Below are 27,877 nucleotides of genomic sequence, written 5' to 3'. Positions count from 1 at the left end.
GTGGGTGCCACGGGAGGCAGGGGCCAGAGCATGCTAGAATAGTTAGTTGGCACTGAGTAGGAAGCATTTGATTTTCTCTGGTGCATTCGGCTCTGGGGCTGGTCTACGGCCCCGCTCCCCGGCGTGAGTGTCCAGGGCGTGTCCCAAGGGTTTGAGTGAGCCACTCTGAGAAAGGGTCGTGCTCTGTTCCCGGTTTCCTTCACACAGCCCAAAGAGCAGCGGCCACAGCCAAGCACCAAGGGGTCTGGGGCCACTTAACAGGCCCCACTGTGGCCCCCGAGCAGCTGCCTGTGTGTGGGGACAAAACAGTACCTGCGAGCACAGCCACGGCCACCTCCTGGTGTTCCTGTCTTCTTCACCACTGCCACCTCTGGTTCTTTACTCAGCATGTCTCTCAGCCCACTGGAGGTATCAGAAATTCCAAATTCTCAAAGCTAAAGTTTGTGTATTTTCAGTATATATGTTGGAGTTTTACAATGGTTCGTGGCCAGAAAAGGTTCAGCACCTCCCACACACAGACATTGGCCCATTTCCTGTTCTTGGCATCTCTGTACTCGGTTGGTCCAACTCAGACAGCAACTTTAAGATGTTCAGTGCAACCATGTCATGGCAGAACTCCAAATCCTTTCCAATACGTGGCTGATCAGAGGTGGCTGAGAGGAGCAATTGACAAGAGATACAAATTCGTTCTTGTTGTTTTGGGGGAAGTCTTTGTATTCAACCTGGAATCCCTGGACTCTGCAAAGATAGTCCAGCTGCTCAGAGGGTCTTGTAAGAGGTCCATGGGGTACATGGCCTGAAGAGATGTTATTCTTTAAAATGGTCTCAGCTGTGGGCGAGGTGCCCCCATACAACAACTCACGGGCTATCATGGCAGTTACCATGGCCTTGGCAGGAGTCGGAGCTGCCCTGGTGAAATCTTTGGTGTGGTATCCTTGACTGACTCCTATGGCCTGGGCAACCTCGGGCACCATGGGAAGAATTCCCGCGGGCAGCTGCTGATGACTAAAATAAGGCATCCTAAACTCACCCTCTTTATTGCTAGTCCCATTTTCATCCCCAGAGCCAGGTTCAAAAAAGGTTACTTATCTTCCATCCCCTGGCTTTTTTATTAGTGTCTTCTCCTCTGATTTGAGGGCTGGTTTGGTGGGCTGAGCCTGTGGGACTTTGAAACCAAGGATCTCCAGCATGTTCTCAGCTGCATTGCATTTGGCCACCTTCTTGTTGGTGCCTGTTCCTTCTGCGGTATGGTTTCCTACCTTCACCTGCATCATAAACTCTCTGCAGCCCAGGAGGCCTCGCTCTGTGAGGAGCATGTACTCTGGCTCCTTCTCCTTTTTTGCCTGCTGGATCTGGGCCAGTCTGCTGATCGGTTCATCCCCTGGCCGCAGACTGTGCTGCTCTGTAGCCTATGGATTTTAGTTTTTTTTTTTTTGATTCTGGGCTTCACTTGCTCAACCGTAGGCAGGGGTGGTAGCTTCTTCAGCTCCTTGAAACAGCGATAGTAGCGTTTTTATTTTATTTATTTATTTTTTATTCTTATGTTAATCCCCATACATTACATCATTAGTTTTAGATGAAGTATTCCATGATTCATTGTTTGTACATAACACCCAGTGCTCCATGCAGAATGTGCCCTCCTCAATACCGACCACCAGGCTAACGCATCCTCCCACCCCCCTCCCCTCTAGAACCCTCAGTTTGTTTTTCAGAGTCCATCGTCTCTCATGGTTCGTCTACCCCTCCAATTTCCCCCGCTTCATTCTTTCCCTCCCGCTACCTTCTTCTTCTTCTTTTTTTTTTTTCTTAACATATATTGCATTATTTGTTTCAGAGGTACAGATCTGAGATTCAACAGTCTTGCCCAATTCACAGCGCTTACCAGAGCACATACCCTCCCCAGTATCTATCACCCAGTCACCCCATCCCTCCCACACCACCCCCCACTCCAGCAACCCTCAGTTTGTTTCCTGCGATTAAGAATTCCTCATATCAGTGAGATCATATGATATATGTCTTTCTCTGTTTGACTTATTTCATTCAACATAATACTCTCCAGTTCCATCCACGTCGTTGCAAATGGCAAGATCTCAGTCCTTTTGATAGCTGCATAATATTCCATTGTATATATATACCACCTCTTCTTTATCCATTCATCTGTCGATGGACATCTTGGCTCTTTCCACAGTTTGGCTATTGTGGACATTGCTGCTATAAACATCGGGGTGCATGTACCCCTTCGGATCCCTACTTTTGTATCTTTGGGGTAAATACCCAGTAGTGCAATTGCTGGATCATATGGTAGCTCTATTTTCAACTTTTTGAGGAACCTCCATACAGTTTTCCAGAGTGGCTGCACCAGCTTGCATTCCCACCAACAGTGTAGGAGGGTTCCCCTTTCTCCGCATCCCCGCCAATATCTGTCGTTTCCTGACTTGTTTATTTTAGCCATTCTAACTGGTGTGAGGTGGTATCTCATTGAGGTTTTGATTTGGATTTCCCTGATGCCGAGCGATATTGAGCACTTTTTCATGTGTCTGTTGGCCATTTGGATGTCTTCTTTGGAAAAATGTCTGTTCATGACTTCTGCCCATATCTTGATTGGATTCTTTGTTCTTTGGGTGTTGAATTTGATGAGTTCTTTATAGATTTTGGATACTAGCCCTTTATCTGATCTGTCATTTGCAAATATCTTCTCCCATTCTGTCGGTTGTCTTTTGGTTTTGTTGACTGTTTCCTTTGCTTTGCAAAAGCTTATTATCTAGATGAAGTCCCAATAGTTCATTTTTGCCCTTGCTTCCTCCCCTTTGGCGATCTTTCTAGGAAGAAGTTGCTTCGGCTGAGGTCAAAGAGGTGGCTGCCTGTGTTCTCCTCTAGGATTTTGATGGACTCCTGTCTCACATTGAGGTCTTTCAACCATTTGGAGTCTATTTTTGTGTGTGGTGTAAGGAAATGGTCCAGTTTCATTCTTCTGCATGTGGCTATCCAATTTTCCCAACACCATTTGTTGAAGAGACTGTCCTTTTTCCATTGGACATTCTTTCCTGCTTTGTCAAAGATGAGTTGACCATAGAGGTGAGGGTCCATTTCTGGGCTCTCTGTTCTGTTCCATTGATCTATGTGTTGGTTTTGTGCCAGTACCAGACTGTCTTGATGATGACAGCTTTGTAATAGAGCTGGAAGTCTGGAATTGTGATGCCGCCAGCTTTGCTTTTCTTTTTCAGCATTCCTCTGGCTACTCAGGGTCTTTTCTGATTCCATACAAATTTTAGGATGATTTGTTCCATTTCTTTGAAAAAAGTGGATGGTATTTTGATGGGGATTGCATTGAATGTGTAGATTGCTCTAGGTAGCATTGACATCTTCACAATATTTGTTCTTCCAATCCATGAGCATGGAACGTTTTTCCATTTCTTTGTGTCTTCCTCCATTTCTATCATGAGTATTTTATAGTTTTCTGAGTACAGATCCTTTGTCTCTTTGCTTAGATTTATTCCTAGGTATCTTATGGTTTTGGGTGCAACTGTAAATGGGATCCAATCCTTAATTTCTCTTTCTTCTGTCTTGTTGTTGGTGTATAGGAATGCCACTGATTTCTGTGCATTGATTTTATATCCTGCCACTTGACTGAATTCCTGTATGAGTTGTAGCAGTTTTCGGGTGGAGTCTTTGGGGTTTTCCACATAAAGTATCATATCATCTGCAAAGAGTGAGAGTTTGACTTCTTCTTTGCCAATTTGGATGCCTTTGATTTCTTTTTGTTGTCTGATTGCTGTGGCTAGGACTTCCAATCCTATGTTGAATAGCAGTGGTGATAGTGGACATCCCTGCCGCATTCCTGACCTTAGGGGGAAAGCTCTCAGTTTTTCCCCATTGAGAATGATATTCGCTGTAGGGTTTTCATAGATGGCTTTTATGATATTGAGGTATGTACCCTCTATGCCTATACTCTGAAGAGTTTTGATCAAGAAAGGATGCTGTACTTTGTCAAAAGCTTTTTCTGCATCTATTGAGAGGATCATATGATTCTTGTTCTTTCTTTTGTTAATGTATTGTATCACATTGATTGATTTGCAGATGTTGAACCAACCTTGCAGCCCAGGGATAAATCCCACTTGGTCGTGGTGAAGAATCCTTTGAATGTACTGTTGGATCCTATTGGCTAGTATTTTGGTGAGAATTTTTGCATCCATGTTCATCAGGGATATTGGTCTGTAATTCTCCTTTTTGATGGGGTCTTTGTCTGGTTTTGGGATCAAGGTAATGCTGGCCTCATAAAATGAGTTTGGAAGTTTTCCTTCCATTTCTATTTTTTGGAACAGTTTCAGAAGAATAGGTATTAATTCTTCTTGAAATGTTTGGTAGAATTCCCCTGGGAAGCTATCTGGCCCTGGGCTTTTGTTTTTTGGGAGATTTTTGATGACTGCTTCAATTTCCTTAGTGGTTATAGGTCTGTTCAGGTTTTCTATTTCATCCTAGTTCAGTTTTGGTAGTTGATACATCTCTAGGAATGCCTCCATTTCTTCCAGGTTATCTAATTTGCTGGCATAGAGTTGGTCATAATATGTTCTTATATTTGTTTGTATTTCTTTGGTGTTGGTTGTGATCTCTCCTCTTTCATTCATGATTTTGTTGATTTGGGTCCTTTCTCTTTTCTTTTTGATAAGTCTGGCCAAGGGATTATCAATCTTGTTAATTCATTCAAAGAACCACCTCCTAGTTTTTTTGATCTGTTCTACTGTTCTTTTAGTTTCTAATTCATTGATTTCTGCTCTGATCTTTATTATTTCTCTTCTCCTGCTGGGTTTAGGCTTTATTTGCTGTTCTTTCTCCAGCTCCTTTAGGTGTAGGGTAAGGTTGTGTACTTGAGACCTTTCTTGTTTCTTGAGAAAGGCTTGTATTGCTATATACTTTCCTCTTAGGACTGCCTTTGCTGCATCCCAAAGATTTTGAATAGTTGTGTTTTCATTTTCATTGGTTTCCATGTATTTTTTTAATTCTTCTTTAATTTCTTGGTTGGCCCATTCATTCTTCAGTAGGATGCACTTTAGCCTCCATGTATTTGAGTTCTTTCCAACTTTCCTCTTGTGATTGAGTTCTAGTTTCAAAGCACTGTGGTCTGAAAATAGGCAGGGAATGATCCCAATCTTTTGGTACCAGTTGAGACCTGATTTATGACCTAGGATGTGATCTATTCTGGAGAATGTTCCATGGGGACTAGAGAAGAATGTGTATTCCGTTGCTTTGGGATGGAATGTTCTGAATATGTCTGCGAAGTCCATTTGGTCCAGTGTGTCATTTAAAATCTTTATTTCCTTGTTGATCTTTTGCTTAGATGATCTGTCCATTTCAGTGAGGGGGGTGTAAAGTCCCCCACTATTATTGTATTGTTGTCGATGTGTTTCTTTGCTTTTGTTATTAATTGGCTTATATAATTGGCTGCTCCCATGTTAGGGGCATAGATATTTACAATTGTTAGGTCTTCTTGTTGGATAGACCCTTTAAGTAGGTTGTAGTGTCCTTCCTCATCTCTTATTACAGTCTTTGGTTTAAAATCTAATTTGTCTGATATAAGGATTGCCACCCCAGCTTTCTTTTGGTGTCCATTAGCATGGTAAATGGTTTTCCACCCACTCACTTTCAATCTGGGTTGTGTCCTTGGGTCTAAAATGAGTCTCTTGCAGACAGCATATCGATGGGTCTTGTTTTTTAATCCAGTCTGATAGCCTGTGTCTTTTGATTGGGGCATTGAGCCCATTTACATTCAGGGTAACTATTGAAAGATAGGAATTTAGTGCCATTGTATTGCCTGTAAGGTGACTGTTACCGTATATTGTCTGTGTTCCTTTCTGGTCTATGTTGCTTTTAGGCTCTCTCTTTGCTTAGAGGACCCCTTTCAAGATTTCCTGTAGGGCTGGTTTTGTGTTTGCCAATTCCTTTAGTTTTTGTTTGTCCTGGAAGCTTTTTATCTCTCCTTCAATTTTCAATGACAGCCTAGCTGGATATAGTATTCTTGGCTGCATATTTTTCTCGTTTAGTGCTCTGAATATATCCTGCCAGTCCTTTCTGGCCTGCCAGGTCTCTGTGGGTAGGTCTGTTGCCAATCTAATGTTTCTACCCTTGTAGGTTACATATCTCTTCTCCCGAGCTGCTTTCAGGATTTTCTCTTTGTCTATGAGACTCGTAAGTTTTACTATTAGATGTCGGGGTGTTGACCTATTTTTATTGATTTTGAGAGGGGTTCTCTGTGCTTCCTGGATTTTGATGTCTATTTCCTTCCGCAAATTAGGGAAGTTGTCTGCTATTATTTGCTCCATTATACCTTCTGCCCCTCTCTCTCTTTCTTCTTCTTCTGGGATCCCAATTATTCTAATGTTGTTTCATCTTATGGTATCGCTTATCCCTCAAATTCTGCCCTCGTGATTCAGTAGTTGTTTATCTCTCTTTTTCTCAGCTTCTTTATTTTCCATCATTTCACCTTCTATATTACTGATTCTCTCTTCTGCCTCATTTATTCTAGCAGTTAGCGCCCCCATTTTTGATTGCACCTCATTAATAGCCTTTTTGATTTCTACTTGGTTGGATTTTAGTTCTTCTACTTCTCCAGAAAGGGTTTCTCTAATAACTTCCATATTTTTTTTCAAGCCCAGCTAGTATCTTTAAAGTGATGATTCTGAGCTCTAGATCTGACATCGTACTAATGTCCGTATTGAGTAGATCCCTGGCAGTCGGTACTACCTCTTGTTCTTTTTGTTGAGGTGATTTTTTCCATCTTGTCATTTTGTGCAGAGGAGAATAGATTAATGAGAGAACAAAAGGCTAGCAGAGTAACAATGTCCCCAGAAAATATACTCTAAACAAATCAGAAAAGACCTGAAGCAGTGGGAAAAGAAAGGGAAAGAGAGAAAAAAGAGAAAGAAAAAATATAAAAAAGATAAAGATAAAAACAAAAACAAACAAAACAAAACAACAACAACAACAAAAAAAACCAGAATGTGATCAAATATGATCAGGCTGGTATATAGATCAGTGCCACACACTACATTTGGGGTGTATTTTGGTCTTTTAGAAGAGAGTGCATCCCAAAATTTTAAAGAAAGAAAAACTTATATATGTACAAAAATAAGGGTTGATATGATGAAGGGATGGAATATGACTGTAAAGATGGAAAGTATAAAAAATTTTATAAAAGGAATTGATAAGAAGTTGTTTGAAAAAAGAAAGAAGAGGATTTAAAAAAAGAAAAAAGAAAAAAGAAAGGGAAAGGATGTGATCAGGCAGGGGAATAGAAAACACCATATACTAGAGATTTAGGGTATATTTTAATCTGTTAGAAGAAACTATCTCAAAATTTTAAAGAGACGACAACTTATATATATAAGCCAAAAATATGGGTAACTACTATGAAGGGATAGAATATGACTCCAAAAATGAAAAATAAAAATTTTTTTTTAAAAAAAAGGATTGATTGGGGCGCCTGGGTGGCTCAGTTGGTTAAGCGCCTGCCTTCGGCTCAGGTCATGATCCTGGATTTGTGGGATCGAGTCCCGCATCCGGCTCCCTGCTCGGCGGGGAGTCTGCTTCTCCCTCTGACCCTCCCCACTCTCATGTGCTCTCTCTCTCTCTCATTCTCTCTCTTTCAAATAAATAAATAAAAACTTTAAAAAAAAAGGGATTGATAAGATGTTGGTTGAAAAAGGGAAAAAGAAAAATTCAAAAAGAAAAAAAAGAATAAAGACAGTTAAAAAAAATTAACTTTGAAAGACTAAAGAATCATGGTAAAAAAGCCATGAATTCTATGTGCAGTATTCCCCTAGCGCTGGAGTTCTGCTGTTCTCATTGATCAGTAAACTTGGCCTTGGCTGGCTGTTCTTGCTGATCTTCTGGGGAGGGGCCTGTTGCCATGGTTTCCAAATGTCTCTGCCTGAGGCGGAATTGCTCCGCCCTTGCCCCCTCCCGGCTAAGTAATCTGCTCGGGTTTGCTCTCCGGGGCTTTTGTTCCCTCCGAGCTTTCTGTACGGCTTTGGAGGTGGAGAGTGAAAATGGTGGCCTCCCAATCTCTGCCCCAGAGGAGCCGAGAACTCGGTGCCCCGCTCCTCAGTGAGCCCCCAGAGATAAGTCGTCAGTCACTCCCGTCTCCCCCGTCTCCGGCTGCACTCCGTGCTCACCCGGCCTGTGACCGTGCATTTCTATCTCTGGCACCCGACCCCGGGTGGAGTCTCCAAACCCAGCAGATCCCTGCGGTGCACTCCCACGCGGCTCCCGGGGGAGGAAGGAGAGTCTCCCCGGATCTGCCGCTTGTTGGGTCCCTGCTGGAGGAGCAGGGGCCCGACTGTCCCGCGGATCACAGTTTATGGCAACCCCGAGCTGAGAGCCCGCGCCTGGGCTCCGCCTCTGCAGCCGGCTTCCCTGCTCCATTACCTGGGAGCTCTGCCACACTCAGGCACCCCCGGTCTTTCTGTGACCCCGAGGGTCCTGAGACCACACTGTCCCGGAGGGTTCCACCCCCCGCTTAGCCACCAGAGTGACGTCCCTCAGTGGAGCAGACTTTTAAAAGTTCCGATTTTGTGTTCCGTGGTCTATCACTTGCCAGAAGCGGCCGACGGAGGCCCCTCCCCCGCCGTCTATCCTCCTGAATATCGCCTCGGATTCACTTCTCCGCACGTCCTACCTTCCAGAAAGTGGTCGCTTTTCTGATGAGAGAGTTGTTGCTCTTCTTTTCTTCGAGCTCCTGTTGAGTTTGTAGGTGTTCAGAATTGTTTGATCCCTATCCAGCTGAATTCCTGAGAGGAGACAAAATCCAGGTCTCCTACTCCTCCGCCATCTTGCTCTGCCCCAGGTGTTTTTCTTTTACATCTTCTTGCTCTTCCCTTCATCTTCCCCCACAAACTCCCCAACTGGTCACAAAGCTCTTCTAATGGGGGGGGTCCACTCTCCCGGACAACCTCAAAAGTCACAGGCAAGTTCCGTTTAAGTGCAATCTCAATCACTTGATTTATTTCCAATTTATTGAGATTTTCTTCTTCTGATTCTCTTCCGTTCACCTGCTCGCCTGGCCGCCTCCCCTGTGGCCTCTCGGGCTGGGGCTTGCTCTGCAGGGTCCGCGAAGCTTTACCAGCGGCATCGTGTCTTGCAGCCTGCCTCGTCTTGCCTTTCCGGTTAAACTGCTCTCCTCCCACAGAAAGCTCAACTTGAAAAAGTAAAGGAGGTACTGGAAATGGGTAAAAGTACCTTGGGGGATAAGCACCTCCTCTCATGTTGTAGTTATAAGTGGACTGCATCCTAGAGTAAGGGTCGACAGGCTTATACACTGGGTTTTTTTCCAAGTTTTATGCATAGTGTATTTAGTTCTGCAGTAGGGGTTATGCTTTCTTAAAAAGAGGTGCTCTGGGAATAATGCTGTTTTGGTTCAGTTCTGAGAGGTTATGTGGTTAGGAAACTCCTGGCTGCTGCCCCCAGCTCGGCCCTCGGCCGGCGGTCCTGGGCAGCAGAGGTAGCGGCGGGGGGCGGCTAGGGTGGCGAGGAGAAGAAGGAGGAAGGAAGAAGGGAGAGGAGGAAGGGAATGGCAGATGGAAGGGGCGGAGTGGCCAGAGGAGGTGGGCTCTGTGGGGCTGGGGTTCAGAGGAAGGGCGAGCTGAGCCAGACGCGGCTACCGCAGGCGCAAACGCTAAAGAGTAGACAAAACATTTTTAATCAATGGGTCAAAGAAGAAACAATAAAGGAAATTTTAAAATATCTTGAAAAAAATGAAAACACAACACATCAAAACTTACGGGATGCAATGAAGACAGTGCTAAGGGGGGAATTTATAGCTGTAAATGTTTACATTAAATAAAATATAAAGGAAAGGAGACCTAACTCAAATCAACAACCTGAATTTACACCTTGAGGAAGTAGAAAAAGAAGTTAAAGCCAAAGCTAGTGGAGGAAGGAAATAATAAAAACAAAAATAGAGATAAATGAAATATAAAATAGATAAATGAAATAATAAAAACAAAAATAGAGATAAATGAAATATAAAATAGATAAAATAGATAATCCAATAATCAAGTTGGGTTGTTGACAATAACAACAAAATTGACAAACCTTTAGCTAGACTGACACAGAAATAGAGGACTCAAGCAAATAACATCAGAAATGAAGAGGGGACATTACTACCAATTTTACAGAAATTTCACTATCTGTGAAAGCTATAGCCTTGCAAAATGCATTTTTTAAAAGTAATAAGACATGAAAGTCAAAATTATTGCTTGATTCATGGGCTTTGGAAAGGGTGTTGCATTAGCAGGAATGAAAACAACATCAGTCTCCTTGTACATTTCCATCAGAGCTCTTGAGTGACCTGGTACATTGTCAATGGGCAGTCATATTTTTTTCTGAACAGTAGGCCTGGAAAGATCTATGCACCTCTATATTTATTGTGTGTTATTCCCAAGATCCTAGATATTGAAGCAATCGAAGTATCCATCCATAAATGATTGGAAAAAGAATGGGATATTACTCAGCCATAAAAAAAGGATGATATCTTGTCATTTGCAATAACATGAATGGACTTAGAAGGTATAAAGCAAAGTGAAATAAGTCCATCAGAGAAAGACAAATACCTTATGATTTCACTCATATGTGGAATTTAAGAAAAGAAAGACATACAAATGAACAAAGGAAAAAAAGGGACAAACAAAAAACAAAAAACAGACTCTTAAAAACAGAACACAAATGAGTGGTTGCAAGAGGGGAGGTGTGCAGGGGAAATGGGTGAAATAGGTGAAGGGGAATAAGAGTACACTTATATAGATTAACACTGAAAAATGTATAGAATTGTTAAATCATTATACTGTATACCTGGAACTAATATAACACTGTATGTTCATTATACTTCAATAAAATATATAAAAACCCACTGAATTGCACACCTAAGAATGAACTAAATTGAAAATTTTATGTTATACATATTTTGCCACAATAAAAACAATGCTTTAAATGTAAAAAACAGAAAGGGTATCTGGATGGCTCATTCAGTAAAACATGTGACTCTTTATCTTGGGGTCAAGAGTTCAAGCCCCACATTGGGGTGCATATGGCCCTTCTTTTCACTACATCTTTGTCTTTGGGGTAAATACCCAGGAGTGCAATTGCTGGATCATAGGGTAGCTCTATTTCTATTTTTTTTTTTAGGAACCTCCACACTGTTTTCCAAAGTGGCTATACCAACTTGCATTCCCACCAACAGTGTAAGAGGGTTCCCCTTTCTCCACAACCTCTCCAACATTTGTTGTTTCTTGCCTTGTCCATTTTTGCCATTCTAACTGGTATAAGGTGGTATCTCAATGTGGTTTTGATTTGAATTTCCTTGATAGCTAATGATGATGAACATTTTTTCTTGTGTCTGTTAGCCATTTGTATGTCTTCTTCAGAGAAGTGTCTGTTCATGTCTTCTGCCCATTTTTTGACTTGATTATTTGTTTTTTAGGTGTTCAGTTTGAGAAGTTCTTTATAGATCTTGGATACCAGCCCTTTATCTGTGGTGTCATTAGCAAATATCTTCTGCCATTCTGTGGGTTGCCTCTTTGTTTTGTTGACTCTTTTCTTGTGCAGAAGCTTTTTATCTTGATGAAGTCCCAAAAGTTCATTTTTGCTTTTGTTTCACTTGCCTTTGGAGATGTATCTTGAAAGAAGTTGCTGTGGGCAATGTCAAAGAGGTTACTGCCTATGTTATCCTCTAGGATTTTGATGAATTCCTGTCTCACATTGAGGTCTTTCATCCATTTTGAGCTTATCTTTGTGTATGGTGTTAGAGAATGGTTGAGTTTCATTCTTCTGTATATAGCTGTCCAATTTTCCCAGCACCATTTATTGAAGAGAATGTCTTTTTTTCCATTGCATATTTTTTCCTGCATTGTTGAAGGTTATTTGACCACAGATTTGAGGGTCTATATCTGGGCTCTCTATTCTGTTCCATTGGTCTATATGTCGGTTTTTGTGCCAGTACCATGTTGTCTTGGTGATCACTGCTTTGTAATATAGTTTGAAATCGGGCAATGTGATACCCCCAGCTTTATTTTTCTTTTTCAACATTTCCTTGATGATTTGGGGTCTTTTCTGATGCCATACAAATTTTAGAATTGTTTGTTCCAGTACTTTGAAAAATGTCGTTGGAATTTTGATCGGGATGGCATTGAAGGTATAGATTGCTCTGGGCAGCATAGACATTTTAACAATGTTAATTCTTCCAATCCATGAGCATGGAATGTTTTTCCATCTTTTTGTGTCTTCTTCAATTTCTTTCATGAGTGTTTTGTAGTTCCTAGAGTATAGATCCTTTACCTCTTTGGTTAGGTTTATTCCGAGGTATCTTATGGTTTTTGGTGCTATTGTAAATGGAATCGTTTCTCTAATTTCTCTTTCTACAGTTGCGTTGTTAGTGTATAAGAAAGCAACTGATTTCTGTGCATTGATTTTGTATCCTGCCACATTACTGAATTGCTGTATGAGTTCTAGTAATTTGGGGGTGGAGTCTTTTGGATTTTCCACATAGAGTATCATGTCATCTGCGAAGAGAGATTTTCACTTCTTCCTTGCTAATTTGAATACTTTTATTTCTTTTTGTTGTCTGATTGCTGTTGCTAGGACTTCTAGTACTATGTTGAACAACAGTGGCAAGAGTGGGCTTCCTTGTCCTGTTCCTGATGTTAAGGGAAAGGCTCTCAGCTTTTCCTTATTGAGGATGATATTCACTGTGGGTTTTTCATAGATGGGTTTTATGAAATTAAGGAATGTTTCCTCTATCCTTATACACTGAAGAGTTTTAATCAGGAAAGGATGTTGAATTTTGTCAAATGCTTTTTCTGCATCAATTGAGAGGATCATATGGTTCTTCTCTCTCCTCTTATTAATGTGTTCTATCACATTGCTTGATTTGCAATTGTTGAACCACTCTTGCATCCCAGAGATAAATACCACTTGGTCGTGGTGGATGATCCTTTTAATGTATTGTTGGATCCTATTAGCTAGGATTTTATTGAGGATTTTGGAATCCATATTCATCAGGGATATCGGTCTGAAATTCTCCCTTTTGATGGCATCTTTGCCTGGTTTGGGGATTAAGGTAATGCTGGCCTCATAGAATGAGTCTGGAAGATTTCCTTCTCTTTCTATTTTCTGAAACAGCTTCAGGAGAATAGGTATTATTTCTTCTTTGAATGTTTGGTAGAATTCCCCAGGGAATCCGTCAGGCCCTGGACTCTTGTTTTTTGGGAGGTTTTTGATCACTGCTTCAATCTTGTTACTGGTTATTGGCCTATTCAGGTTGTCAATTTCTTCCTGTTTCAGCCTTGGTACTTTATAGGTTTCCAGGAAGGCATTAATTTCTTCCAGGTTGCTTAATATATTGACATATAGTTGTTGATAATAATTTCTAATAATTGTTTCTATTTCATTGGTGTTAGTCGTGATCTCTCCCCTTTCATTCATAATTTTATTAATTTGGGTCCTTTCTCTTTTCCTTTGGATAAGTCTGGCCAGTGGTTTCTCAATCTTATTAATTCTTTCAAAGAACCAGCTTCTAGTTTCATTTATCTGATCTACTGTGTTTCTGGTTTCTAATTCATTGATCTCTGCTCTAATCTTAATTATTTCTCTTCTAATGCATGGCTTAGACATCATTTGTTGCTTTTTCTCTAGTTCTTTAAGGTATAAAGTTAGTTAGTGAATTTGGGATTTTTCTATTTTTTTTGAGTGAGGCTTGGATAGCTTTGTATTTCCCCCTTCAGACCACCTTTGCAGTATCCCATAGGTTTTGGACCTATGTGTTTTCATTGTCATTGTTTTCCATAAATTGTTTAAGTTCTTCTGTGATTTCCTCTTGAACCAAACATTCTTGAACAGAGTGGTCTTTAGCTTCCAAGTGTTTGAATTTCTTCCAATTTTTTTCTTGTGATTGAATTCCAGTTTTAAAGTATTATGGTCTGAGAATATGCAGGGAATAATCTCAATCTTTTGGTATTGGTTGAGACCTGATTTGTTACCCAGTATGTGGTCTATTCTGGAGAAAGTTCCATGTGTGCTCGAGAAGAATAAGTATTCTGTTGTTTTAGGGTGGAATGTTCTGTATATATCTATGAGGTCTGTCTGGTGTGTCAATCAAAGCTCTTGTTTCCTTATTGATTTTCTGCTTAGATGATCTGTCAATTGCTGAGAGTGGAGTATTGAGGTCTCCTACAATTAAGGTATTACTATCAATATGACTCTTTATTTTGGTTAACAGTTGGCTTATGTAGTTGGCTGCTCCCAAGTTGGGGGCATATATATTTACAATTGTTGGATCTTCCTGTTGGTTAGACTTTTTAAAAATGATACAGTGACTTTTTGTGTCTCTAACTACAGTCTTTAGCTTAAAATCTAATTTTTCTGATATAAGAATTTCTACCCCACCTTTCTTTTGAGGTCTATTGGCATGGAAGATGGATCTACATCCCCTCACATTCCATCTGGATGTATCCTTAGGTTCAAAATGAGTCTTTTGTAGACAGCATATGGATGGGTCCTGTCTTTTTTTTTTTTATTATTATGTTATGATAATCACCATACATTAAATCATTAGTTTTTGATGTAGTGTTCCATGATTCATTGTTTGCGAATAACACCCAGTGCTCCATTCAGTATGTGCCCTCTTTACCAATAATATTTATTTATTTATTTATTTATTTTATGTTATGTTAATCACCATACACTACATCATTAGTTTTTGATGTAGTGTTCCATGATCCCTTGTTTGTGTATAACACCCAGTGCTCCATGCAGAACATGCTCTCTTTAATACCCATCACCAGGCTAGCCCATCCCCCCACTCCCCTCCCCTCTAGAAACCTCAGTTTGTTTCTCAGAGTCCATAGTCTCTCATGGATCATCTCCCCCTCCGAGGTCCCCCCCGACATTTTTCCCTTCCTGCTATCTTCTTCTTTTTTTTTAACATATAATGTATTATTTGTTTCAGAGGTACAGGTCTATGATTCAACAGTCTTACACACTTCACAGCACTCACCGTAGTAATACCCTCACTAATATCTATCACAAAGCCACCCCATCCCTCCAACCCCTCACCAATCCAGCAACCAAACAAACAAGTTTGTTTCCTGAGCTTAAGAATTCCTCATATCAGTGAGATCATATGATACATGCCTTTCTCTGATTGACTTATTTCGCTCAGCACAATACCCTCCAGTTCCATCCACATCGTTGCAAATAGCAAGATTTCATTCCTTTGATCACTGCATAATATTCCATTGTATATATATACACCACATCTTCTTTGTCCATTCATCTGTCAATGGACATCTTGGCTCTTTCCATAGTTTGGCTATTGTGGACATTGCTGCTATAAACATCGGGGTGTACGTACCCCTTCCGATTCCTACATTTGTATCTTTGGGGTAAATACCCAGTAGTGCAATTGCTGGGTCATATGGTAGCTCTATTTTCAACTTTTTGAAGAACCTCCATACTGTTTTCCCGAGTGGCTGCACCAGCTTGCATTCCCACCAACAGTGTTGGAGGGTTCTGCACCAATATCTGTCATTTCCTGACTTGTTAATTTTAGCCATTCTGACTGGTGTGAGGTGGTATCTCATTGAGGTTTTGATTTGGATTTCCCTGATGCTGAGCGATGTTCAACACTTTTTCATGTGTCTGTTGGCCATTTGGATGTCTTCTTTGGAAAAATGTCTGTTCATGTCTTCTGCCCATTCCTTGATCGGATCATTTGTTCTTTGGTGTTGAGTTTGATAAGTTATTTATAGATTTTGGATACTAGCCCTTTATCTGATATGTCATTTGCAAATATCTTCTCCCATTCTGTCGGTTGTCTTTTGGTTTTGTTGACTGTTTCTTTTGCTGTGCAAAAGCTTTTTATCTTGATGAAGTCCCAATAGTTCATTCTTGCCCTTGCTTCCCTTGCCTTTGGCGATGCTTCTAGGAAGAAGTTGCTGTGGCTGAGGTTGAAGAGGTTGCTGCCTGTGATCTCATTTAGGATTTGATGGACTCCTGTCTCACATTGAGGTCTTTCAACCATTTGGAGTCTATTTTTGTGTGTGGTGTAAGGAAATGGTGCACTTTCATTCTTCTGCATGTGGCTGTCCAATTTTCCCAACACCATTTGTTGAAGAGACTGTCTTTTTTCCATTGGACATTGTTTCCTGCTTTGTCAATAATTAGTTGACCATAGAGTTGATGGTCCATTTCTGGGCTCTCTATTCTGTTCCATTGATCTATGTGTCTGTTTTGTGCCAGTACCATACTGTCTTGATGATGACAGCTTCGGAATAGGGCTTGAAGTCTGGAATTGTGATGCCACCAGCTTTCCTTTTGTTTTTCAAGATTCCTCTGGCTATTTGGGGTCTTTTCTGGTTCCATACAAATTTTAGGATTATTTGTTCCATTTCTTTGAAAAAAAGTGGATGGTATTTTGATAGTGATTGCATTAAATGTGTAGGCTACTCTAGGTAGCATTGACATCTTCACAATATTTGTTCTTCCAATCCATGAGCATGGAACATTATTCCATTTCTTTGTGTCTTCCTCAATTTCTTTCATGAGTATTTTATAGTTTTCTGAGTACAGATTCATTGCCTCTTCGGTTAGATTTATTCCTAGGTATCTTCTGATTTTGGGTGGAATTGTAAAAGGGATCAACTCCTTAATGTCTCCTTCTTTTGTCTTATTGTTGGTGTATAGGAATGCCGCCGATTTCTGTACATTGGTTTTATATCCTGCCACTTTACGGAATTCCTGTATGAGTTCTAGCAGTTTTGGGGTGGAGTCTTTGGGGTTTTCCACATAAATTATCATACCATCTGCAAAGAGTGAGAGTTTCACTTCTTTCCTGATTCAGATGCATTTAATTTCTTTTTGTTGTCTGATTGCTGTGGCTGGGATTTCTAATACTATGTTGAATAGCAGTGGTGATAGTGGACATCCCTGTTGTTTTCCCGACCTTAAGGGGAAAGCTCTCAGTTTTTCCCCATTGAGAATGATATTCGCTGTGGGTTTTTCATAGATGGCTTTTATGATATTGAGGTAAGTACCTTCTATCCCTATACTCTGAAGAGTTTTGGTCAAGAAACGATGGTATACTTTGTCACATAGTTTTTCTGCATCTATTGAGAGTATCATATGGTTCTTGTTCTTTCTTTTATTAATGTATTGTACCACACTGATGGATTTGTGGATGTTGAACCAATCTTGCAGCCCAGGGATAAATCCCACTTGGTCATGGTGAATAATCCTTTTAATGTACTGTTGGATCCTATTGGCTAGTATTTTGGTGAGAATTTTTGCATCCATGTTCATCAAGGATGTTGGTCTGTAATTCTCCTTTTTGATGGGGTCTTTGTCTGCTTTTGGGATCAAGGTAATGCTGGCCTCCTAAAACGAGTTTGGAAAATTTCCTTCCACTTCTATTTTTTGGAACAGTTTCAGAAGAATAGGTATTAATTCTTCTTGAAATGTTTGGTAGAATTCCCCTGGGAAGCCATCTGGCCCTGGGCTTTTGTTTGTTGGGAGATTTTTGATGACTGCTTCAATTTCCTTAGTGGTTATAGGTCTGTTCAGGTTTTATATTTCTTCCTGGTTCAGTTTTGCTAGTTGATACATCTCTAGGAACGCATCCATTTTTTTCAGATTATCTAATTTGCTGGCATAGTGTTGCTCATCATATGTTCTCATAATTGTTTGTATTTCCTTTGTGTTGGTTGTGATCTCTCCTCTTTCATTCTTGACTTATTTATGTGGGTAGGTCTGTTGCCAATCTAATGTTTCTACCATTGTAGGTTACATATCTCTTCTCCCGAGCTGCTTTCAGGATTTTCTCTTTGTCTCTGAGACTCGTATGTTTTACTATTAGATGTTGGGGTGTTGACCTATTTTTATTGATTTTGAGGGGGGTTCTCTGTGCCTCCTGGATTTTGATGCCTGTTTCCTTCCCCAAATTATGGAAAATCTCTGCTATAATTTGCTCCAATATACCTTTTGCCCCTCTCTCTCTTTCTTCTTCTTCTGTGATCCCAATTATTCTAAAATTGTTTCATCATATGCTATCATTTTTCTCTTAAATTCTGCCCTTGTGATCCAGTAGTTATCTCTCTTTTTCTCAGCTTCTTTATTTTCCATCATTTGGTCTTCTATATCACTAATTGTCTCTTCTGCCTCATTTATCCTAGCAGTTAGAGCCTCCATTTTTTATTACACCTCATTAATAGACTTTTTGATTTCAACTTGGTTAGATTTTAGTTCTTTTATTTCTCCAGAAAGGATTTCTCTAATATCTTCCATGCTTTTTTCAAGCCCAACTAGTATCATTAAAGTCGTCTTTCTGAACTTTAGTTCTGACATCTTAGTAATATCCATATTGATTAGGTCCTTGGCAGTTGGTATTGCCTCTTGTTCTTTTTTTGACATGATTTTTTCTGTCTTGTCGTTCTGTCTGGAGGAGAACAGATGAATGAGAGAACAAAATGCTAACAGGGGTATAATGACCCCAGAAAAATATACACTAAACAAATCAGAAGAGACCTGAAACTGGGGGAAAGGAAAGGGAAAGAAAGAAAAAAGAAAAAATAATAATAAAAGATTAAAAAAAACAGAATATGGTCAAATATGATCTGGCTGGTGCATAGATCAGTGCCACACACTAGATTTTGGACATAGTTTGGTCTGTTAGAAAAATGTGCCTCCCAATATTTTAAAGTAAGAAAAACTTATATATTTACAAAAATAAGGGTAAATACTATGAAGGCATGGAATATGAATGTAATGATGAAAAGTATAAAACATTTTATAAAAGGAACTGATAAGATAAGAAGTTGGTTGAAAAAAGAAAGTAAAGGAATTTTAAAAAAGGGAGAAAATGTGATGAGGCAGGAGACTTGAATAAAGCCATACACTAGAGATTTAGGGTAATTTTGGTCTGTTAGAAGAAACTGTATACCAAAATTTTAAAGAGAGAACAGCTTATATATCTATACCAAAAATAAGGTTAACTACTACATAGGGATAGAATATGACTCTAAAAATGAAAAATAAAAAAGATTTTTTTTAAAAAAGGGATTGATAAGATGTTGGTTGAAAAGGGGAAAAAGAAAAAATTTAAAAAAGAAAACAAAAGAAAAAGAAAATTAAAAAATTAACTTTGAAAGACTAAAGAATTAAGGAGAAAATAGCCATGAATTCTATGTGCAGTATTCCCCTAGTGCTGTCATTCTGCCATTCTCATTGATCAGTAAACTTGGTCTTGGCTGGGTGTTCTTGCTGATCTTCTTGGGGAATGGCCTGTTGCAGTGATTCTCAAATGTCTTTGCCAGAGGCGGAAGTGCCCCACCTTTGTCAGGGGCCGGGTTAAGTAATCTGTTCGGGTTTGCTGTCGATAGCTTTTGTTCCCTGCAAGCTTTCCCTACAGCTTTGGAGGAGGAGAGTGAAAGTGGCGGCCTCTCAATCTCCCCTCTAGAGGAGCCAAGAACTCAGGGCCCCACTCCTCAGTGTGCCCTCAGGGAAAAGCAGTCAATCACACCTGTCTTCCCCGTCTCCGGCAGCACTCCATGCTCACCCAGCATGTGACTGAGCATTTCTATCTCTGGCAAATGACCCCATTTGGAGTCCTCAAGCCCAGTAGATTCCTGCAGTGCACTCCCGTGCTGCTCCTCCCAGGTGAGGAATGGGAGTCTCCCCGGATCTGCCTCTTGTTGGGTCCCTGCTGGAAGAGCAGTGACCCGAATGTGCCGTGGATCATGGTTTATGGCAACCCCGAGGTAAGAGCCCCTCTTCGGCTCCTTCTTTGTAGCTGGGTTCCCTGCTCCAATACCTGAGAGCCCTGCCGCACTCAGACACCCTGGTCTTTCTGTGACCCCGAGGGTCCTGAGACCACACTAGCCCAGCGAGTGTTCCACCCCCCCACTTAGTCAGTGGAGCAACATCCCTCAGCAGAGCTGACTTCTAAAAGTTCCGATTTTGTGCTCTGCTGCTCTATCACTTGCCAGTAGTGGCTGACGGAGGCCCCTCCCCCGTCATCTATCTTCGTGAATATCAACTTGGATTCACTTCTCCACCCATCCTACCTTCCAGAAAGTGGTCACTTTTCTATTCAGAAAGTTGCTACTATTCTTTTCTTTGATCTCCCATTGAGTTCGTAGGTGTTTAGAATGGTTTGATCCCTATCCAACTGAATTCCTGGGACCAGACAAAATCCAGGTTTCCTACTCCTCTGCCATCTTTCTCCTCTCTTCCTAACTCTGGGTCCTATCTTTTTATACCATCTGCATCCCTGTGCCGTTTTATGGGAGAATTTAGGCCATTCACGTTGAGAGTGATTATTGAAAGATATGATTTTTGTCATGTTGCCTGTGAAGTCCCTGTTGCTATAGATTGTCTCTGTAAATTTCTGCTCTATATCACTCTTGGGGTCATTCTCCTTTTATAGAACCCCCCTTAATATTTCTTGCAGGGCCATCTTAGTGGTCATATATTCTTTCAATTTCTACCAATCTTGGAAGCTCTGCATCTCTCCAACCATTCTAAATGACAGCCTTACCAGATAAAGTATTCTTGGCTGCATGTTCTTCTCATTTAGTACCCTGAATATGTCTTACCAGCCCTTCCTGGCTTGCCAGGTCTCTGTGGATAGGTCTGACATTATTCTGATGTTTCTCCTTTTGTACGTAAGGAATCTTTTCCCCCTAACTGCCCTTAAGATGGTTTCCTTGGTTCTAAGATTTGTGAGTTTTATTATTATATGCCAGGGCATTGGTCTGTTTTCCTTGATCTTGGGAGCCGTCTTCTCTGACCCTAGGACACAAATGTTTTTTTCATTCCCCAGATTAGGGAAGTTCTCAGCTGCAGTTTGCTCAAACATATCTTCTAGTCCTCTCTCTTTCTCCACCCCCTCAGGAATCCCAGTAATTCTGACATTGAACATTTCATGGTGTCACTTATTTCTCTAATTCTGTTTTCATGGATTTTGAGCTGTTTCTCCCAGGCCTCCTCTTTTTCCTTATTTTATTATCAATTGGTTTTTTAGATCACTAATTTGTTCTTCTGCCTCGTTTACCTAGCTGTTAGAGTATCTAGATTAGATTGGATCTCATTGATAGCATTTTTAAATTCTGCCAGTTCAGCTTTCATTTCTGGCCTTAGAGACTCTATGTTGCCATTAATTGATTTCTCCATTCTAGCTATCATCTTCATAACTGCTACCCTGAAGTCCATTTCTGACATCTTGGTTATATCTGTATCCATTTGTAAATCTATGGCAGAAGTTACAGTGTCTGAGTCTTTCCTATTTTGGGGGTTCCTCCTCCTAGTCATTCTGTTGAGGGGTGGTTGAGGGAGTATAGAGTCCAAATTATTGACGACAACCCAAGGAAGATCCACCTGTTTTATAGGGACCTTAGAGTTGTTGGCCTCTTGTTCTCCCAGCCTGTCTTCTGGGGGAAGGACCTGCTGCGCTGTTACTCAGGCAACCCTGTGTAGGCAGAGTCGCCCTGCCCCCTGTGTGGAGGACAGGCTCAGTGAAAAACAGTTTTTGGGGGCTTTTGTTCTCTGGCCACTTTCCCTGGTGGATTTCCACATCTCTTCTGAGAGTCAGAGGAGAAGAGACCATTTCCAACCCTGTGCCTCAGAGCAGAGAGATCACAGTCTATTCTTCAGTGAGCACTCCAGGCCACACTATCTCTGTTTCTGTCTGTGCTGCTAAAAACTGCAACGTCCTGGGTTGTGTGCCCCAAAGAAGCACTCCCAGTCCTCACCTCCAGGTCAGGGCACATATCTGTCTTTTGTACTTCTAAAACCACCAGCTGCCCACATTTTGCATGCACAGCCCCACTGTTCCAGGTTTCATTGGGGGGGGGTGCTGCCCTAAAGTCCTTTCCCCACTGCTACCGGTCTGCAAGTCTATGCCCTGTCCCCAGCGTGGGAGGCTTTTGTGAACCGCTGGTGCAGGATCCCCACGGCTCCCTCCCCCTTCTGTTTATCTACTGATATCTGCCTGCAGAATCACAGCTCCCCGCTTCATACCTCAAAACCAACTGCCTATGATATTCGGTTTGTAGAGATCCAGATATATCTTCTTACATCTCTGGCTGATTTCATGGATGTTCAAGTGGTCTGGTAGATATCCAGCTCAATTCAGAGGACCAGTTGGAATAGGGTCCCTTACTCCTCCACCATCTTTTCCCCACCCTCCCCTTTTTAATTTTTCAAGAAAGCATATAGTTTAGTTCTAAAATTTAATTTTACTTTTAAGGTAGCTAAGAATTAAAGAGAAAATTATGACATAAATCAAAACTTTTCTGATGAACGAGTTATATACTCTTCCATACTGAAAGTGTAAATGTGGAAACAAAACAGCCAAGAAAATAGAATAATGCATAAAAATATGTAAAAAGATATTGGGCGCCTGGGTGGCTCAGTTGGTTAAGCGACTGCCTTCGGCTCAGGTCATGATCCTGGAGTCCCGGGATCGAGTCCCGTATCGGGCTCCCTGCTCAGCAGGGAGTCTGCTTCTCCCTCTGACCCTCCTCCCTCTCATGCTCTCTGTCTCTCATTCTCTCTCTCTCAAATAAATAAATAAAAGTCTTTTAAAAAATATGTAAAAAGATATTAAAAGGACATAGAAAACAAGTAACATAATTCATGAGTTAGATCTTTCAAAATATATATTTTAATGAACATCTTTTGAAGATAGTCATGTAATTTTTCTAAAGCATTTTCCCTTTGAAATTGCAATAAACTGTTAGAGATAACATCACCAAATGCATAGTTCAGCTGCAGAACACAATGCATTTGGGTATAACTTAATGGTTTACATATTAATTTTCTCATCTCACTCTGATGAGCAGAAAAATGCTTTAATATAAATGCAGTTAAGTTTGTCATTTTATATCTACTCAACATAGTTCCCCAAATTTATTATGGGTATCATCAAATTATTCCTAGCAATTTCAAAGCATTCGGGGAAGAAAAATATGTCAAGTTGAAAAAGAAGTAGAACTTTCCTCAACATAATTAATGTCCATCTTTATTTTTATTTTGTGATCAATTATTTTAAAAGGTTACAAGATAATGCAATAAAATTTTGATTGATACACATAACCAATATCTTAGCACTTCAGGAGGTAAAACAAATTTCAATAAAAGCAATCATAATAAATTCTACCAGAAAAGAGAAAATAACTAGTTCAACTGAGATTTCTCACTGGGCTTAAAAAGGTATGAAATTAAGGGTAGAGGAAAAAGCATTACAATCTATGGCTATAGGATGCCCCAAAATGTGATTGATTTACTCTGTTTTGGGACAAATTTTCAAGCCTATTACTTCACCTTGTGTTACACAAAAGGATTATTTTATTTGAAGGCTTCTTGTGATTGTCTGATTGTATATAAATGTGCCTCTTCTGGCTAAAGACTCACCCTAGGCTCGGGTATAAAAACTGTAGGCAAATCTTAACTCAATCCTGATTCAAGTGCTTGTTTGTAGTTCTGCTCTTATAAATAAGGCTTTGCTAATTTAATCTGAGATCCTGGGCATTCCTAGATATACTAATTTTTAAAAATCCTGTCATGTTTTAAGCAGTTAGATGTGCAGAATCCATGTATAATTGTGTATATGTATACATAAATACTTCAAATATCCCTGACAGTCCACCAGACCTGATTCAAATAATAAAAGGCTTCCTGTTTTACAAATTTTAAAAAGTACAAAACCATGTACCATTAATTACAAAACATAATAAGTAAATAATTTTCTGAACACTTTAGGCCATTTGCTAGGCCCTGGAGAATAAGCACTATCTGTGATGTCCAGTGGCAAGAATCAGAAATGTTGGGAAAATGTCCTATGGAGACAGTCTTGTATATTAAGAGGATGGCAGGAGTTCACTATTTTAGAGCAAAGGTCAGGGCTAGAAGGTAATGGTTATTATTCCTAGTGAAGTCATTGAAAACTAAAATGGCATAGCATACACAGGGAACTGATAATGTGGTTATGAATTGCTGGTCAATAAAATGTAAGGCAGGAGAAAGACAAGAAAGGAGATGTAGGAAGAAACCAGAGAATCGGAACTATAGAGGGAGCTTGAATTATATCCTATGGGTAATGCAGAAAGTTACTAATGCTGAAAGATTTTAACCAAGGAAGTTACATCATTGGACATAAGGAATAAATTTTGTTAGGTGAAAGGAAACAACTAAGGACCAAAGATTCCTAAAATAACTATTATGAAATATTAGAGACATGTTTTTTGGGGGTGGACATATTTTATGCTGTAATTTTATGATTCTTAGGATTTTTTTTTCTTTTAAGCATCTACTGCTGTTATTATGTAACTATAATTGATAACTGTCATCAACCAAATCATCATGGAATCAGGAAAAGCTCTATGAAGTTCTTAAGATCTCAACTGTACCTTAAAATCTGCACAGGATAAAATCTGCACAAGCTCATGGAGGACGACAATGAGGTTTAACTGAATGTATATTCGTCAACCACTTATCCATCCATTCATGCACCCATCCATCCACCCATCCACCCATCCATCCATGCATCTATCATTTGTCTATTGTTTAATTCATTTAAATTTATTCATTCCTTTCTCCTCATCTTCTTGCCCTGCACATGCTTTCCCTTCCTAATGTGTTTGATTTTGAATTTTAAGTCATTTCAGGCTCATCTAATACATTTCTTGCTCCAGACCTGGAATTGGCCATTTATCTAAGAGCTCTTGGTTCCTTTAGGTACAATATTATATTATCTGGGTGCAAGAGATGCTCTTTGTTACTGACTCTGTCATTTTTTGTAGGACTTGTCAGTGCACAGAGCTTATATATTCAAAGAGAAAACACATCATGAATCCATAGTGATATTTTAAAATGTTAATGTTGATTAAAATGTATAAATATACACATAACATGACGCCATTTCTATATAACCCAAGAACACGCAAAACTAAATAGTTTCCTTAGTGGATGCATAAGGTGGCAAAACAAGACAAGTAAGTGATTTCCTTTCCAGGCAGAATATGGTTACCTCCAGAAGAGGAGAGGTTGTGATCCAGAAGTGGTGTTCAGAAGCTTCTGGGAGTGCTGACAATGCTTTTTCCCTTGATGGAGGTAGTTATATAAAGTGTCTGTTAACTTTAGAGTAGTTTGCTAGGTTATACATATGTTCATACAATTTACTGTATGTGTTAAAATTCATGGTATAAAGTTAATTTTTAAAAAAGTTGCTGTGGCCTGCTCTTCTCAACTTTTCATAAGCATCACTGATTTTACTCTTCCAACTTTCTTTTCCCAACTATTTCAGTGCTATTTTGGAATATTCCATGCTTTAAAAATTTCATGCACAACAATTGGAGCTTTTTGGAGGAATGACACCAAAGACTTGTAATAAATATGCTTGGCTTGTTAGATTAGCTTTACTAGGACTTTTTTTTTTCTTCTTCTTCTTGCTTTGCACTATTGGTCCACACATGGGTAATAAATAATTCAATTTTCTTTCATTAACTGAATTATCAAGGTCCACCATCCTGGCCTCTATATCTTTAATTTGTACTTAACGTATTTTAAACAAAAACATTTGCTGGGCATTTTGTAGTTGTACAGAACTGTGCCACACACCTCGCAAGCAGTATTTACCCCATCCTTGAAAACATTTGCATTATGTTGATGAAATATATGGTTGGAAAATTAAATTATTTGGAATTGTTTTTCTACTCAAAATCTGTAATCAGGTAAAAAAAAATGCTATCTTTATTTATTCAGATTTAAAATTGTAAGAAATAAATCTGGTTCCTGACATATGTTGTATTTATAATAAGTGCATGGTATTATAAAGGAAAGGTAAATATTTTTTTATTCACTTTAAATAGGCTCAGAGGAGCAGAACAGTTTCATATTTTTGTGGTTTTGTTTGTTTTGTTGTTATTGTTTAGAAATAATTGGTAATTGGTGGAGCTGGGATTTTTTTTAAGATTTTATTTATTTATTTGAGAGAGAGAATGAGAGAGAGCAAGTACATGAGAGGGGGGAGGGTCAGAGGGAGAAGCAGACTCCCTGCCAAGCAGGGAGCCGGATGCGGGACTCGATCCAGGGACTCCAGGATCATGACCTGAGCCGAAGGCAGTTGCTTAACCAACTGAGCCACCCAGGCGCCCCTGGAGCTGGGATTTGAACCCTAGTTATAGTTTTCTTACTTTATTCCAAGATTTCATTCCAACTTCCTCTATCAAACATACTTGATGCATCAGGCCCACAAACATGATCCAATCCTATTTGCAAGCCAAGGTTTCATTGCATCTATTTGGTGTCTCTGAATCTTCTAAATCCCAGAAAACTGGGCAAATTGGGCTCTCATTTGGATGGATACAAACCAACATATGGACTGAACCTGAAAATATCCCTTACTTATAAAACTTGGAAGATTTTAGAGAAGACTCTGTTGCCATTAAAAATGGGATAAAGGTTAAATTCAGTGATTTTTGAGGCATACTGAGCAGTAGAAAGAATTTTGGTTTAGAAGCTGGAAAACATGGATTTGTATCCAGTCTCTGTTGTTTATGTGAGGTGGTAGTAGGCAGACAAACTGACAGCTCCCTATTGTTTTACAGCTCCAAATCCCAATGCACTCTTTCTCTAACCTAGCTTTCTAGGCTCAACACCTCAGTGCTCTCTTTCTCCCTTCCTTTTTGTCCAGCACGCATGTGTGCGTGCGCGCACACACACACACACACACATCCTAGTCATTCTGAGTTTTGCACTGAGCGTACTATGAATCTTTCAGTCTCACTGTTAACATATGGGCAGTTCCCAGGAACTGTTTGATTTCTTCCTGAATCAGCAAAGCAGTGTTCTTTTGTCTTTATCAAGGTTACACACATATGAAATAAACTGACCTAAATAAAAATGGGAAAATATTATGTAAGGGCTTTCAAAGGAACAAAACACAGCTGAACCTCTTGAGAACATTGACTGAAGACATTAGATACTGAGGTAGGATCTGATCCCTGAGGTAATGCTGGGGTGGAAAAATCTAAACTATAGTTTGCTGGAGGCTTAGTGTGTACGAATATGGGAGTTAAAAGTTCCAGAGGGGGTTTACCTCCTAGAGCTCTATAGGGTTCTCACATTGACGATCAGAGAAAAATCCCCTCATGCTTCTGGTAGGGAAAAGGGAAAAGTGGCCATTTTGAAATATGCTGAAGTATTCTGTTCTTTTTAACAAGGTCTGCCCTTAAAAGAAACTATTTTACCAGTGCCTAACCTATTGGGGTATTGTCAGATCCTAACTGACCTAGCAGAAGGGAAATACCCAACTCTAGCCCATTCTGGTTTTCCACATAGGGAAGAAAATTACTCCAACTCCCTCCAGTCATCCCGTTCCATCAGAGAGAGGAGGAAAAAACAGAGAGTCACTTGTAAGTTTCACAGCTAAAAGGCGGAGTCTCATTAAGAGAATGTGCCTAATCATAGGAGTACAGAACAGTTCCCCTCTCCACACACCTAACCACAGAGTCAAAGACATCTATTTACCAGAGTTACTTTTGCCTACGACATTATGTTGAGCTTTCAACAAGATAACACAAGACATACTAAAAGGAAAAATACACAGTTTGACGAGACAGGGCAAGCATCAGAACCAGACTCAGATACGGCAGCGATTTTTGTAACATAACATAAAAACAGGTAACATGCACAAACATGGATAATGAAAACAGAAACACTGAAATTCTAAGAAAGAACCAAAAAAAAAAAAAAAAGGCTAGAGATCAAAAACACTGTGGTGGAAATGAAGACTGCCTTAGATGAGCTCATTAGTACACTGGACGTGGCTGAGCAAAGG

The 27,877-nt window shown here is 40.0% G+C and overlaps 1 pseudogene; it reads right to left on the bottom strand.

The window, feature by feature from the left end:
- Positions 1-479: 479 nt before the first annotated feature.
- LOC110585722 lies at positions 480-26,297 on the bottom strand (annotated as a pseudogene).
- Between the last annotated feature and the right edge of the window lie 1,580 nt (positions 26,298-27,877).

Source organism: Neomonachus schauinslandi, chromosome 3 (assembly GCF_002201575.2).
Source record: "Neomonachus schauinslandi chromosome 3, ASM220157v2, whole genome shotgun sequence".
Classification (NCBI taxonomy): Eukaryota; Metazoa; Chordata; class Mammalia; order Carnivora; family Phocidae; genus Neomonachus; species Neomonachus schauinslandi.
Note: the sequence above shows the minus strand (reverse complement) of the source record. Positions and strands in the feature narration are given on the sequence as shown.